Source organism: Meles meles, chromosome 5, assembly GCF_922984935.1.
Source record: "Meles meles chromosome 5, mMelMel3.1 paternal haplotype, whole genome shotgun sequence".
Taxonomy (NCBI): Eukaryota; Metazoa; Chordata; class Mammalia; order Carnivora; family Mustelidae; genus Meles; species Meles meles.
The window spans coordinates 52244597-52258711 of NC_060070.1; the positions used below are offsets into that span (position 1 = coordinate 52244597).

The 14115-nt window shown below is 35.4% G+C and overlaps 1 pseudogene; it reads left to right on the plus strand.

Moving 5' to 3' along the window:
- The window catches only part of LOC123942133, a 58461-nt pseudogene that overhangs the window by 25201 nt on the left and 19145 nt on the right, over positions 1–14115 (plus strand).

The window sequence follows — 14115 nt, forward strand, 5'->3', positions numbered from 1 at the left end:
CAAAGGAAGAGAAACCCTACTTCCTGTCAGAATGATAAGTTTCACTTTTAGACCAGAATATGGAGAGTATAGAAATAGTGCTTACTTTTGTTGGAAGGTCAGAATTGAGAAAGGACATTTCAGACATATCTAGATTTATCTAGTTAATGCTTATAATTCTTCATCTATTCTTGATGTGATCATTTTGTTAGTTTTAAGAGCTGTGATGTTATTAGTTATCGCAACTATTTGACCACAGTCATTTTAGTGATAAAATACTGTCTAAAGTCTTGTTCACAGTGCTCTTTGTTACTCTATAGTTATGATTCTTACTATTTGATCAAAGAATTCTGTCAACATTGCAAACATTTAATATATGCAAAAATAAATTTAAAAATTATAAGATCTGGTCCCTACATATATGTGTGCAATCAAATGACTTAATGCCATTTGGAAGTATATTTTTTTTCAGCCATAAAACTTTTTTCAAACTGAAGACCTCAGTAAAACATCAATAACCATAAACGTGGAAGAAGAGAAGTTAAAGTGGAAAATAGAAGTACAAAAAATGCTTACTCAATTTTTAAAAACTAGACTTTTCATTTTAATAGTTCCAGATTTATAGAAAAGTTATGAAGAGAGTACAGAGAGTTCCCTTATATCCTATACCCAGGTTTCTCTATCATTAACATCTCATATAACTATATTAGTAATTTGTTATAGCTAATGAACCAATATTATTACATTATTAATGAAGTCCATACTTTACTCAGATTTTCTTTATTTTTTACCAAATATCCTTTTGCTATACCAGGATCCCATTCAGGGTACCACATATGTTTGTTTGTGGTATTTCCTACTTCTTCTTGGCTGTGCTAGTTTCTCAGTGATGGGTTTTGGGGAGAAAACCCACAGAGTTAAAGCACCATTCTCATCATAACATTAAGGGTACATCCTATCAATTTGACTTATCATGGGGCAACTGGGTGGCTCAGTTGGTTAAGCATCTGTCTTCCACTCTGGTTGTGATCCCACGACCCTGTAATGGAGCCACACACTGGGCTTATTGCTCAACAGAAGCCTGCTTCTCCCTCTCCTCTCTGGATGTGCTCTCTCTAGTTATCTCTGTCAGTGTCTCTCTCTCTCTCTCTCTCTCTCTCTCTCGGGTAAATAAAATCTTAACACAATATAACTTATCACTATTGCTGTTACCCTTGAGCTCCTGGCTGGAGTAGTATTTGTCATAGTTCTCCACTATAGTGTTATCCTTTTCTCTCTCCTCCAAACTATACTCTTTGGAAGGAAGTCACTATGTGCAGTTCACACTAAGGAATGGGGAATTGAGTTCTACCTCAGTGAATAAGGAATATTGTATAACTTATTTGGAGTTCTTCTAGATGGGAAATTTATCTATTCTCCTGATTTATTTACTCAGCCATTCATTTGTGTTAGTGTGGACTCATGGATAATTGTTTTACATTTTGTATTATCATCCAACAGATCTTTCAGCTGACTCCTGTATCCCTTTAGCATCACTATGGATTTTTTTGGTTTGTGGTTGGTTTCTGTTTTTTAGAGTTTTTTTTTAATTTGTTTTGTTCTGTTTTGTTTTGTTTTTCTAGCATTACAAGATGCTTTGAGTGCATCTTTTTGTTTTGTTTTGTTTTTATTTAAACTCCAGTTAGTTCATATAGAGTGTAATATTAGCCTCAAGTGTATAATATAGTGATTTAACACTTCCATATATCACATCTCATCACAACAAGTGTATTCCTTGGGGATACATTTCCCCCACCTACTGAGCTATTACCTCACACCTGTCAGAATGGCTAAAATCAACAACACAAGAAATAGGTGTTAATGAGGATGTAGAGAAGGGGAACTCTCTTGCACTGTTGGTGGGAATGCAAACTGGAGCAGCCACTCTGAAAAACAGTATAGAGCTTCCTCCAAAAATTAAAAGTAAAACTGCTGTACACTGCAGCAATTGCATTACTAGGCATTTATCCAAAGAATATAAAAATACTGTTTCAAAGGGATACATGTACCCTGATATTTATAGCATCATTATCCATCTGCATCTTGTATATCCTCTGACACAGCCTACTAGGTGGTCATTTCTCTAGGGAGCCCTACTTCCTTTTATTGGAGAATTGCATTAGAAGTCAAGTTCTGTGCCTTTGTTGTACTAATTGCTACCTGAATGTCAACCCTACTAGGCCCTCTCAGCTGACAGAGCAAATTGTGTGTGTGTGTATACCTATACATATATGTATTTATAATAATACTTATACCTACACATATCTATAAATATTTATATTAAGTTACACATGAGTTCATACTGTCATTAACTGCAATCTATTACCACATCGGCCCTTCTAGACTTCTCCCCCTACTTGTCTATAACTTCTTACTCCAACACTGGGAAACCTGGCTCTTAACATCTGCCATTCTTTCTACTCTTTTGGTCACTATAGTAGCTTCATAAATCTTGAAGTCAAATAATGTAAGTTCCATTGTTATTATTCTTCAATATTTTATTGCCCATCTATATCCTTTGCCTTTCCATATAAATTTTAGACAGTATGTTGGTATTTATGAAATAGCTTGTTCAGATTTTTTTTTTAAAGATTTTACTTATTTTAGAGAGAGGGAGTACAAGAGTGTGCACAAGCTGAGGAAAGAGATAGAGGGAGGGAGAAGCAGACTCCCCTCTGAACAGGATGCAGATGCAGGGCTCTATCCCAGAACCCTGGGATCCTGGCCTGGGCTGAAGGCAGACACTTAACCAGTGGTTTGCTCAGATTTTGATAGTGATTGTGTTGAATAAACTGATCAATTTGTGAAGAATTGTCAATGAATGAGTATTGAGCCTTTTGTTAGAGACACATGGAATATCTCCATTTACTTAAATCTTTGATTTCTTCCATTAGTGTTCTGTAGATTTCAGCATACATTTTTATACATGTTGTTAAATTTGTACCTAAACATTTCCCTTTTTTGTGCTATTGTAAATAGAATTTTCTGAATTTTTGATTTCAGTTATTCATTACTGCTATATAGAAAAGCAATTGAGTTTTATGTATTAATGTCGTACAATGTGATGTTGCTGTACATGCTTATTAGTTCTAGGAGTGTTTTTCTACAGATTCTTTGGGGATTTTTATATGCTCGTGTCATCTACAAATAAGAACAGTTTTCCCTTTCTTTGTAGTCTAATTTTTTGTTTTATTGTACCAGATAGGGCTTTCAGTATGAGATGGTAAGCTGATCTCTTTTTCTCAAACTTAGTGGGGAAGCTCCCATTTTTTATCATTAACTATGATATTAAATGTAGGGTTTTTTTGGTAGATATTCTTTATCAAGTTGAGAAAGCTCCCATCTGTTCCAGAGTATCAAGAATTTTTTTTTCATCATGAATGGGTGTTGGATTTTGTCAAATGTTTTTCAGCATCTTTCTCATTTTTGCCTGCTCACATGGTGTGTTTCACTAGTAGATTTCCAAATGTTAAGCCAGCTTTAGATGTCTGAAATAAAGCTCAAATATTCCTGGTGTGTAATTCTTTTTACATATTGGTGGATTCTATTTGCTGGTGTTTTGTTGAAGATTTTTGCATCTGTGTTCATTAGAGATATTTTTCTGTTGTTTTCCTTCCTCATAATGCCATCTGTTTAACATATTACAGAAATTCTGGCTTCAGAGACTAAATTAAAACATACTCTCTCTGCCTGTATTTTCTAGAAAAAGATTGTAGAGAATAGGTACATTTTTTCCTTAAATATTTGGTGGAACTCGACAGTGAAAACACCTGAACCTGGTAATTATTTTTAAGAGGTTTTAAAATACTGATTCAATTTCAATAGTAAGTATAAAGCTGTTTAGGTTATCTCTTTCTTTTTGCATGTATTTTGGTAGTTTGTGTTTTTCAGAGAATTTGTTTATTTTACCAACATGATCAAATTTGCAGAATAAAGTCTTTTGTAATGTTTTCTTATCAGTAGTGTTGATCTTTTTGTTTCTGATATTAGTAATTTGTGTCTTCTCTCATTTTTTCTTGATTGATTTACTTAGAAGTTTATTAATTTTGTTAATGTTTTCAAAGAACTAAAGTTTTAGAACATTTTCTCTATTGGTTTCTGTTTCCAATTTCATTGATTTATATTCTGATTTATATTATTTAAATTGTTCTTCTTTCTCTAATTTCCTAAAGTGAAATCTTGAGGTTTTTATTTTATATTTCTTATTTTTAAATATAAATATTTAATTCTCTAAACTGCCCTCTATATCCTGTTCTTGCTTCATCCCACCAATTTTGATGGTGTGTTTAAATTTTAACTGAATTCAAAATATTTTAAAATTTCTTTGGGGACTTCTTTGAGTCATTAGTTATTTAAAAGTGTATTAATTTCCAAATGTCTGGTATTTTCTAGCTCTCTAATTTATTTCTGGTTTAATTCTAATTCTAGTTTATTTCTAATTAATTGTGGTATGAAAACATACTTTGTATGATTTCTATTCTTTTAAGTTTATTAAGATGTGCTTTATGGCCTAAAATGTGTATTTTGGTGAATATCGAATGTAATCTTGAGAAAAATGTAAACTCTGTTATCAAATGAAGTTTTCTATAAATGTCAATTAGATCAAGTTGATTGGTAGTGCTGTTTAGTCACCTACACTCTTACCAATTTTCTGCCTGTTTGTTCTATCAAATAGTGAAAGAGGTGTTGAAGTTTTCAATTAAGAATGGATTTATTTCTCCATTCAGTTGTCAATTTTGCCATGTGTATTTTTTTCTTTTTAAAATTGAGATATGATTGCCATATAACACTGTGTAAATTTAGGTTGTACAGCATAATGATTTGTCTTACATGTATTGTGAAATGATCACCACAAGAAGTTTAGTACCACAGTAAGTGATTAACAATAAATTTAGTTAACATCTATTACTACACACACACACACACACACACACACACACACACATATTTTTTTCCTCTCATGATGACAACCAAAGATTTACTCTCTTTCTATGGAAGTACAGTTGTCCACAATGTTACATTAGTTTCAAATGTAAAACATAGTGATTCCACAAGACTATACATTATACGATGCTTACAGGTGTAGCTACCATCTGTCATCTTACAATATTACTACAATACCATTGACTTATATTCTCTATGGTATACCATTTATCTCTGCGAATTATTTATTCCATAACTGGAAGCCTCTACCTCCCATTCCACTTCACCCAATTTTTTTCCATCTCCCCCTCATCTTTCCTCTGGCAACCATCAGTTTTTTCTTTGTATTTGTGTGTCTGTTTCTGCTTTGTGTCTTTGTTTTGTTTTAGATTCCACATATAAGTGAAATCATATGATATTGGTAATGCTCTGACTTATTTTACTTAACATAATATCCTTTAGATCCATCTATGTTGTCACAAATGGCAAAATGTCATTTATTTTTATGGCTAAGTAAAATTCCATTTTGTGTATATGTACACACACACTGCATCTCCTTTATGCATCATTCATCTGTTACTGGACATTTGGTTTTCTTTCCTATTTTGAACATTATAAATAATGCTGCAATAAACATAGGGATGCATATACTTGTTTTAGTATTTTCATTTTCTTTGGGTAAATACCCAGTACTGGAATCACTGTATCATATGGTATTTCTATTTTTAATTTTTTGAGAAAACTCTATAATGTTTTCCACAGTGGCTGTACCGTTTACATTTCTACCAACAGTATACAAGGGTTTCTTTTCTTTTTTTTTTTTAATATTTTAGTTATTTATTTGACAGAAAGAGAGATCACAAGTAGGTAGAGAAGCAGGCAGAAGGAAAGGGGGAAGCAGACTCCCCGCTGAGCAGAGAGCCTGATGTGGGGCTCGATCCCAGGACCCTGAGATCATGACCTGAGCTGAAGGCAGAGGCTTAACCAACTGAGCCACTCAGGTGCCCCTCCTTTTCTTTTACATTCTCACAAACACTTGTTATTCCTTTGCTTTTTGATTCTCGCCATTCTGACAGGTTATAAGGTGACTTCTCCTTGTGATTTTGATTTACATTTGCCTGATGATTAGTGTTATTGAGCAACTTTTCATGTGTCTGTTGTCCATCTATATATCTTCCTTGATGAAATATCTGTTCATGTCCTCTGCTCATTTTCATAACCAGATTCTTTTTTTGGTGTTGAGGTGTTTAAATTCTTGAATATTTTAGATGTGAAACCCTTATCAAATATATTATTTGCAAATATCTTCTCCTATTAATTAGATTGTCTTTTCATTTTGTTGATGTTCTCTTTTGCTGTGCAAAAACTTTTATTTTGTTATAGTCATGATAGTTTATTTTTCCTTTTGTTTCACTTGCCTGAAGAGACTTATTCATTTATTTATTTATTTATTGAAGAGACATATTTAGAGAAATGTTGCTAGGGTCTATGTCAAAGATATTATTGCCTATGTTTTCTTCTAAGAGTTTTATGGTTTCAGACCTCACATCTAAGTCTTTAGTCCATTTTTAATTTATTTTGTATATGGCATAAGAAAGTGATCCAATTTTATTCTTTTGCATGTAACTGTCCAGTTTTATCAGCACCATGTAATGAAGAAACTGTCTTTTCCCCATTGTATATTCTTGCCTCCTTTTTCATGGATTAATTAATCATACAAGTGTGGATTTATTTGTGGACTCTCTATCTTGTTCCACTGATCTGTATGTCTGTTTCTGTACCATACTGCTTTGTACCATATGTCTGTTTCTGTACCATACTGCTTTGTACCATACTGTACAGAGTACCATACTGTATTTATTACTGTAGCTTTGCAGTATATCTTGATACCTATTATTATGATACCTCCAGCTTTGTTTTTTTCTCAATATTGCTTTGGCTATTAGGCAATTTTTTGTGGTTTTTTGGTTTGATACAAATTTTTGAATTCTGTGTTCTCATTCTGTGAAAAATGCTGTTGGTATTTTGATAGGGATTGCATTATATCTATATATTGCTTTGGGTAGTATGGACATTTCAACAGTATTTCTTCTCCCAGTCCATGGGCATGGAATTTCTTTCCATTTCTTTATGTCATCTTCAATTTCTTTTATCTGTGTTTTATGGTTTTCAGAATATAGGTCTTTAACCTCCTTGGTAAAGTTTATTCCTAAACATTTTCTTAATTTGGTACAATTATAACTTGTTTCCTTGGGGCACCTGGATAGCTCAGTTGGTTGAACATCCAACTTTTGATTTCGGCTTGGGTCATGATCTCAGGATCATGAGATGGGGTCCCACATCTGGCTCCACACAGGGTGTGGCACCTGCTTGTTATTCTCTCTCCTTCTCCCTCTATCCCTCCTGCTTGTGCTCTCTCTCTAAAAAATAAGTAAATAAATAATAAATAAATAAAATTATTTTCTTATTTTTTTCTTTCTGCTACTTCATTGTTAGTGTATGCAACCAATTCTGCATAGCAATTTTGTACCCTACAACTTTACTGAATTCATTTATTACTGCTAATAGTTTTTTGGTGGAGTCTTCAGTGTTTTCCACTGTAGCATCATATCATTTGCAAATAGTGACAGTATAACTTCTTCCTTATCAATTTTTCTCATGTGATTGCTGTGGCTGGGAATTCCAGTGCTTCACACTTCATACCCTGGTGGGATGGCTGAAACTAAAGCAGACATGAGCCAGGAGATCCCAGAGCACTCTTAGCCAGGGGTGTCCTAGCAAGTCATCTGGAGCCACAGTGGTGTTGATCAGGAGTGTTCTGGGGTGCTATGCATCCCATGTCACATTGGTGAGATGGCTGGAGCTAATGTGAGAGCTGACAGGGTGTATCCCAAAATGTACCATGGGAAGTATGCCTTAGTGTGGTGTCTGGGGCTGAATAAAGTGGTAAGAGTGGGCATCTTTTCTTATTCCTGATCTTAGAGCAAAGCTCTTAATTTTTCACCATTGAGTATGATGTTAGCTGTGGATTTTTCATTTATGGCCTTTACTATGTTGAAGTATGTTCCTACTAACCCCAGTTTGTTGAGAAATTTTATTATGAATGGATGTTGAATTATGTCTAGTGTCTAATGAATAATGTCTAATATATCTATTGAGATGATTATATGATTTTTATCCTTCATTTTGTTAATGTATTATATCACATTGATTGATTAATTTGTAAATATTGAACCATCCTTGCATCCCTGAGATATATCCCACTTGGCTGTGGTGAATGATTCTTTTCATGTATTGTTGAACGCAGTTTGCTCATATTTTGTTGAGGATTTTGCGTCTATGTTCATCAGAGTTGTTGGCCTATAGTTTTCTTTTTTTTTTAAATGTCTTTATCTGGTTTTGGTATCAGGATGATGCCATATTTGTAGAATGTATTTGACTTCTTTCCTTCCCCTTCTATTTTTGGAATAGTTTGAGGAGAATAAATATTAACTCATCTTTAATGTTTGGTGGGATTTACCTTTGAAGCCATCTGGTCCTAGACTTTTAATTGTTGGGAGTTTTTGATTACCAATTAAATGTTGTTACTAGTAATTGCTCTATTCAAATTTTCTGTTTCTTCCTGATTCTGTTTTGGGAGATTGTATTTTTCTAGGATTTATCATTTCTTCTAGGTTGTCCAGTTTATTGGCATATAGTTATTCAGAGTAATCTCATAATTTTTTGAATTTCTATGGGGTCAGTTGTTACTTCGTCTCTTTAGTTTTGGATTTTTATTTATTTGGGTATTCTCCATTTTTTCTTGATGAGTCTTACCAAGAGTATATTAGTGTGGTTTAAGGTTTCAAAGAACTGGGTCTTGGTTTCTTTGAACTTTTCTCTATTTCATTTATTTCTGCTCTAATCTTCATTATTTCTTTTTTCTACTAACATTGGGCTTTGTCTTCTGCTTTCTTAAAATTCCTTGAGGTATAAGATTAGAATGGTTATTTGAAATTTTTCTTGTTTTGAGATAGACTTCAAATTTCCTCAAACTGTTATGAATTTCTATCTTAGAACTTGCTTCATCTGAAAGATTTTGGACCATTGTGTTTTCATTTTCATTTGTTAACATGTATCTTAATTTATTTTTAATTTCCTCATTGACACAGTTTAGTAGCATGTTGTTTGGCTTCCACATGTTTTTTTTACAGTTTTTTTTCTTGTGATTGATTTCTAGTTTCATGGTGTTGAGTTCAGAAAAGATGTTTTATATGACTTCAGTCTTCTTGAGTTTATTGAGGTTTCTTTTGTGACCTAACATGTCATCTATCCTCAAGAATATCCCATGTGCACTTAAAAAGAATATATATTCTGGTTTTTGGATAGAATGTTCTGTATATACCTATAAAGTCTGTCTTATTTAATGTGTTGTTCAAAGACACTTTGTTATTGACTTTCTGCCTGAATGATCTAGCCATTGATTGTGGTGGGGTATTAAAATCTCTTACTATTATTATATTACTGTCAATTTCTCCCCTTATGTCTATTAATATTTGCTTTATGTACTTAGGTATCACAATGTTGGATACATAGATATTTATAACTATTATATCCTCTTATTGGATTGATCCTTTTGTCATTATATTATGTCTGTTTCTTGCTGTAGTCTCTGTTTTAAAGTCTATTTTGTCTGATATAAGTATTGCTATCTCAGGTTTTTTGTTTTTGTTTTTGTTTATTTGCTTCCATTCACATGAAATATATTTTTTTCATCCTCTCACTTTCAGTCTGTATGTATCTTTACATCTGAAGTGAGCCTCTTGTAGGCAGCATAGAAATACATCTTTAAAAAAAAAAAATCCATTCCCTCACTCTGTGTCTTCTGATTAGAGCATTTAGACCATTTACATTTAAAGCAGTTATTGATAGATATGTACTAATTTCCTTTTTTGAAATTGTTTTTTGTGTTCCTTGTAGTTCTTATATGTTCCTTTCTTCTCTCACCCACCTTCTTTGTGATTAATGACTTTTTATATTGTTATATGTGGACTTATTATTTTTTGTGTATCTATCTTAAGTTATGGGTTTGTGGTTACCATTAGGTTCATATATAACATCCTAAGCATATAGCAGTCTATATTATGTTGATGTTCACTTAAGTTAAAACACATTCTAAAATCACTTCTTAATTATTCTATCCTCCACATTTTGTGTATATGTTATCCATATACACATTACCATATACACAATATCCAAATTTTATATCTTTTTATGCATAATTTTCTTACTTCTAATGAAGGCCTTTTCTTTTCTGCTTAAAGAAGTCCCTTTAACATTCTTTTGAGGCCAGTTCAGTGGCTATGAACTCCTTTAATTTTTGTTTGTCTGGGAAGCTCTTTGACTCCCCTTTAGTTCTAAATGATAAACTTGACATGTAGAGTATTCTTTTTTTTTTTTTAAGATTTTATTTATTTATATGACAGACAGAGATCACAAGTAGCAGAGAGGCAGGCGCAGAGAGAGGGAGGAAGCAGGCTCCCCATTGAGTAGAGAGCCGGATGCGGGCTTGATCCCAGGACCCTGAGATTATGACCCAAGCTGAAGGCAGAGGCTTTAACCCACTGAGCCACCCAGGTGCCCCAAGTATTCTTGATCATAGGTTATTTTCCCTTCAGCTCTTTGGATATGTCATGCCATTCCCTTCTGCCCTGCAATGTTTTTTATAAAAAATCAGCTAATAGCCTTATGGAGTTTTCCTTATATGTAACTTTTTGTTTATCTCTTGCTGCCTTTAAAATACCCTCTTTATCTTTAATCTTTGACATTTTAATTATTATGTTTCTTGGTGTGAACCTCCTTGGCTTCATCTTCTTTGGCACTCTCTGTGATTCCTGATCCTGAATATCTTTTTCCTTCCCTAGGTTAGGAAATTTTTTTTTAGCTATTATTCCCTCATATAAGTTTGCTGCCCTTATCTCTTTCTTCTTCTTCTTCTTCTTTGACCTCTATAATGTGAATGTTTGTTCACTTGATGTTGTCTAAGAGATACCTTAATTCATCTCAGTTATGTTTTCTTTCTTTGTGCTATTCTGTTAAAGTGCTTTCCGTTACCCTGTCTTCCAGATTGCTAATCCATTCTTCTGCTTCCATTAATCTACTGTTGATTCCATCTAGTATATTTTTCATTTCAGTTATATATTCTCAACTCTGGTTCTCTTTTATATGCTTTTTGCTTTGTTGAAGTTCTCAATGAGTTTTTCTAATCTTCTCTCCAATCTGTTGTACATCTTTATGATCATTGCATTCAACTCTTTATCAGACATACTATTTATCACTATTACTTTTAGTTTTTTCTTTAAGATTTTATTTATTTGACAGGGAGAGAGAGAGAGAGAGATCACAAGTAGGCAGGCAGAGAAAGAGGCGGAAGCAGGCTCCCCGCTGAGCAGAGAGCCCAATGTGGGACTCGATCCCAGGACCCTGAGATCATGACCTGGGCCGAAGGCAGAGGCTCAACCCACTGAGCCACCCAGGTGCCCCTACTTTTAGTTTTTATCTGATTTTTTTCTTATTCTTTTGTTTGGAGCCTATTTCTCTATCTCCTTATTTTGCTTAACATTCTGTGTTTCTTTCTATGAGTTAGGAGGAACAGCTACTTCTAAACTTGAGAATATGGTCTTGTTTGTCCCCTTTGTAGGCTATGTATGCCTGGTGATTTTGTCTGATAGTTTAAACTGTAGCTTCTGTGGGCTGAGGGCCTTAGGACACTCCATGCTGGGGCTGCCCTTGGGAGATAACCAGAGCTGTAGTGGCATGGGCCAAAGTGGTCCTGGGGTTCTCCATGAAGAGAATGCTCTGGCAGAAGAGCTGAAGCTGAAGTGAGTGCAAGCAAATGGGTTCCAGAGCTCTCTGTATAGAGGGTTGCCTGGCAGTACAACTAAAACTAATGTGGGTGAGGGCTGGGGTGGTTCCTATGCTCTCAATGTAGAGGGCACCCTGAATGTTAGCTGAAATTGACATGGGTACAAGACTGGGTACCCCAGAGTGTTCAGCACAGTAGGTGCCCTGGCAGGGTATTTGGAGCCAAGATGAGGTGTGGGTGTAGGGTCTCAGTGCTCCAAACAGGAGTCCCCTGGCAGGGCTGGAACCAAGGCAGGCCCAGGCTGAAGGTTCCCAGAGTGCTCAGTGTGAGGAGTACCCTGGTGGGGTGGCTGAAACTAAAGCAGACATGAGCCAGGAGGTCCCAGAGCACTCTTAGTCAGGGGTGTCCTAGCAAGCCATCTGGAGCCATAGTGGTGTTGGCCAGGAGTGTTCTGGGGTGCAATGCATCTGTGTCACATTGGTGAGATGGCTGGAGCTAACACACTTCTCTCTAAAGTGAGAGTTGACAGGCGGTGTCTCAAAATGTACCGTGGTAAGGATGCCTTAGTGGGGTGGCTAGGACTGCCTTGGTAGAATGGCTGGGGCTAGGCAAAGGGCCTGGGGTTCATGAAGCAATGGACTGGCCAGGGCACCCAGAACCTGCTTCCAGCCATGCTTTCAAGGTGGAGGGGGAACATAAACCATGGCACTATCAAGCTCTTCCAACCCTGAGAGATTTCCAGTAGCTTCCCCACCATTTGGCAAGGTTCTAGTGCTGGTTCCTTTACATACTAGTTACCCTTTTAAACCTTGGCTTTTTTTTTTTTTAATTAATTTATTTTTTTTTTTCAGCATAACAGTATTCATTGTTTTTGCACAACACCCAGTGCTCCATGCAATACGTGCCCTCCCTATTACCCACCACCTGGTTCCCCCAACCTCCCATCCCCGCCCCTTCAAAACCCTCGGGTTGTTTGTCAGAGTCCATAGTCTCTTATGTAAACCTTGGCTTTTTATCTGTGTTGCAAGGCAGACAAATCTGTTCACAGTCCCTCAGTACTATCCCTCTCAACTGCAGATTATAGTGTATAAAGTGGGAGTTCCCCTCACTCTCATATCTCTGTCTCTCTTGCCATTCTTATGTGGTCTCTCTATCTTCTGTTCTGTTGTTCAGTCGGCCCTCAGTTAGTCTTTAGGAGGAGTTGCTCTGTATATAAGTGAGAATTTGTTGTGTCTGTGGAGGAGACAACTTTATGGTCTTTCTATATCACCATCTTGGAACCCAGTGAAAAACTCTGCCTCTTATATTTTCACACTCTTTTGTTATATGCACACACATTTAGGATTCTTATATTTTCTTGGAGAATTGATTCTTTTTTTTTAAACACTTTTTAGATTTTTTTTAAAGGTTTATTTTTATTTATTTGACAGATAGAGATCACAAGTAGGCAGAGAGGCAGGCAGAGAGAGAAAGAGGAGGAAGCAGGATCCCTGCAGAGCAGAGAGTCCGATACAGGGCTCGATCCCAGGACCCTGAGATCATGACCTGAGCCGAAGGCAGAGGCTTTAGCCCACTGAGCCACCCAGGCACCCCGAGAATTGATTCTTTATCATGATATAATGCTCCTATTTATCTCTCCATCTTTTCCTTCTTCTGACATCCTTTTTGCCTGAAATTAATATTGCTATTCCAGATTTCTTTTGATTGGTGTTGGCATGGTATATCTTTCTCTCATTCCTTTACTTTTAAAATATCAATTATTATACTTAAAGTGTATTTTTACAGACAAAATATAGTTGGATCACTTTATTTTTAAATATCCTTCCTCACTACCCCATTCCTCCTCATCATTTTTCCTTCTTCTCTTCTTCTTTCCCTTTTCCTTCTCCTTTATTTGTTTTTTCCCTCTCCTTCTTCCCTTCATCATCCTGCTTTTTTCTTCTTCTCCTAAAAACTAAAGCATCTAATCTTCTCACTTTGGATTTAACCAGCAAGATATCAAGTAGAATAGAAAGAGATACCTATGTGGCAAGACTATGAAGTACCTTATGGAGATAGGTAAAGTGAAAGCAAATGAAATATGTTACCCAGATGTTTATACTTGTGCTTGTATTGGTGGGCAAGTATAGTTGTTTTAAGGCAGTGGGTGAATTCGAATAGGTTTGACAAATAAGCTGGCTGTAACACAAATAGAATTTTAAATTTTGTCAACGTATCTGGGTTTATGCTCTCTAGATTGTCTCTTGTTGGACTGTTATTCTTCTTAGAATTCCAGCTTGCTTCCAAAGGGAAAAGAGTTCCAGCTTGCTTCCAAAGTTGAGCCAAAGTGC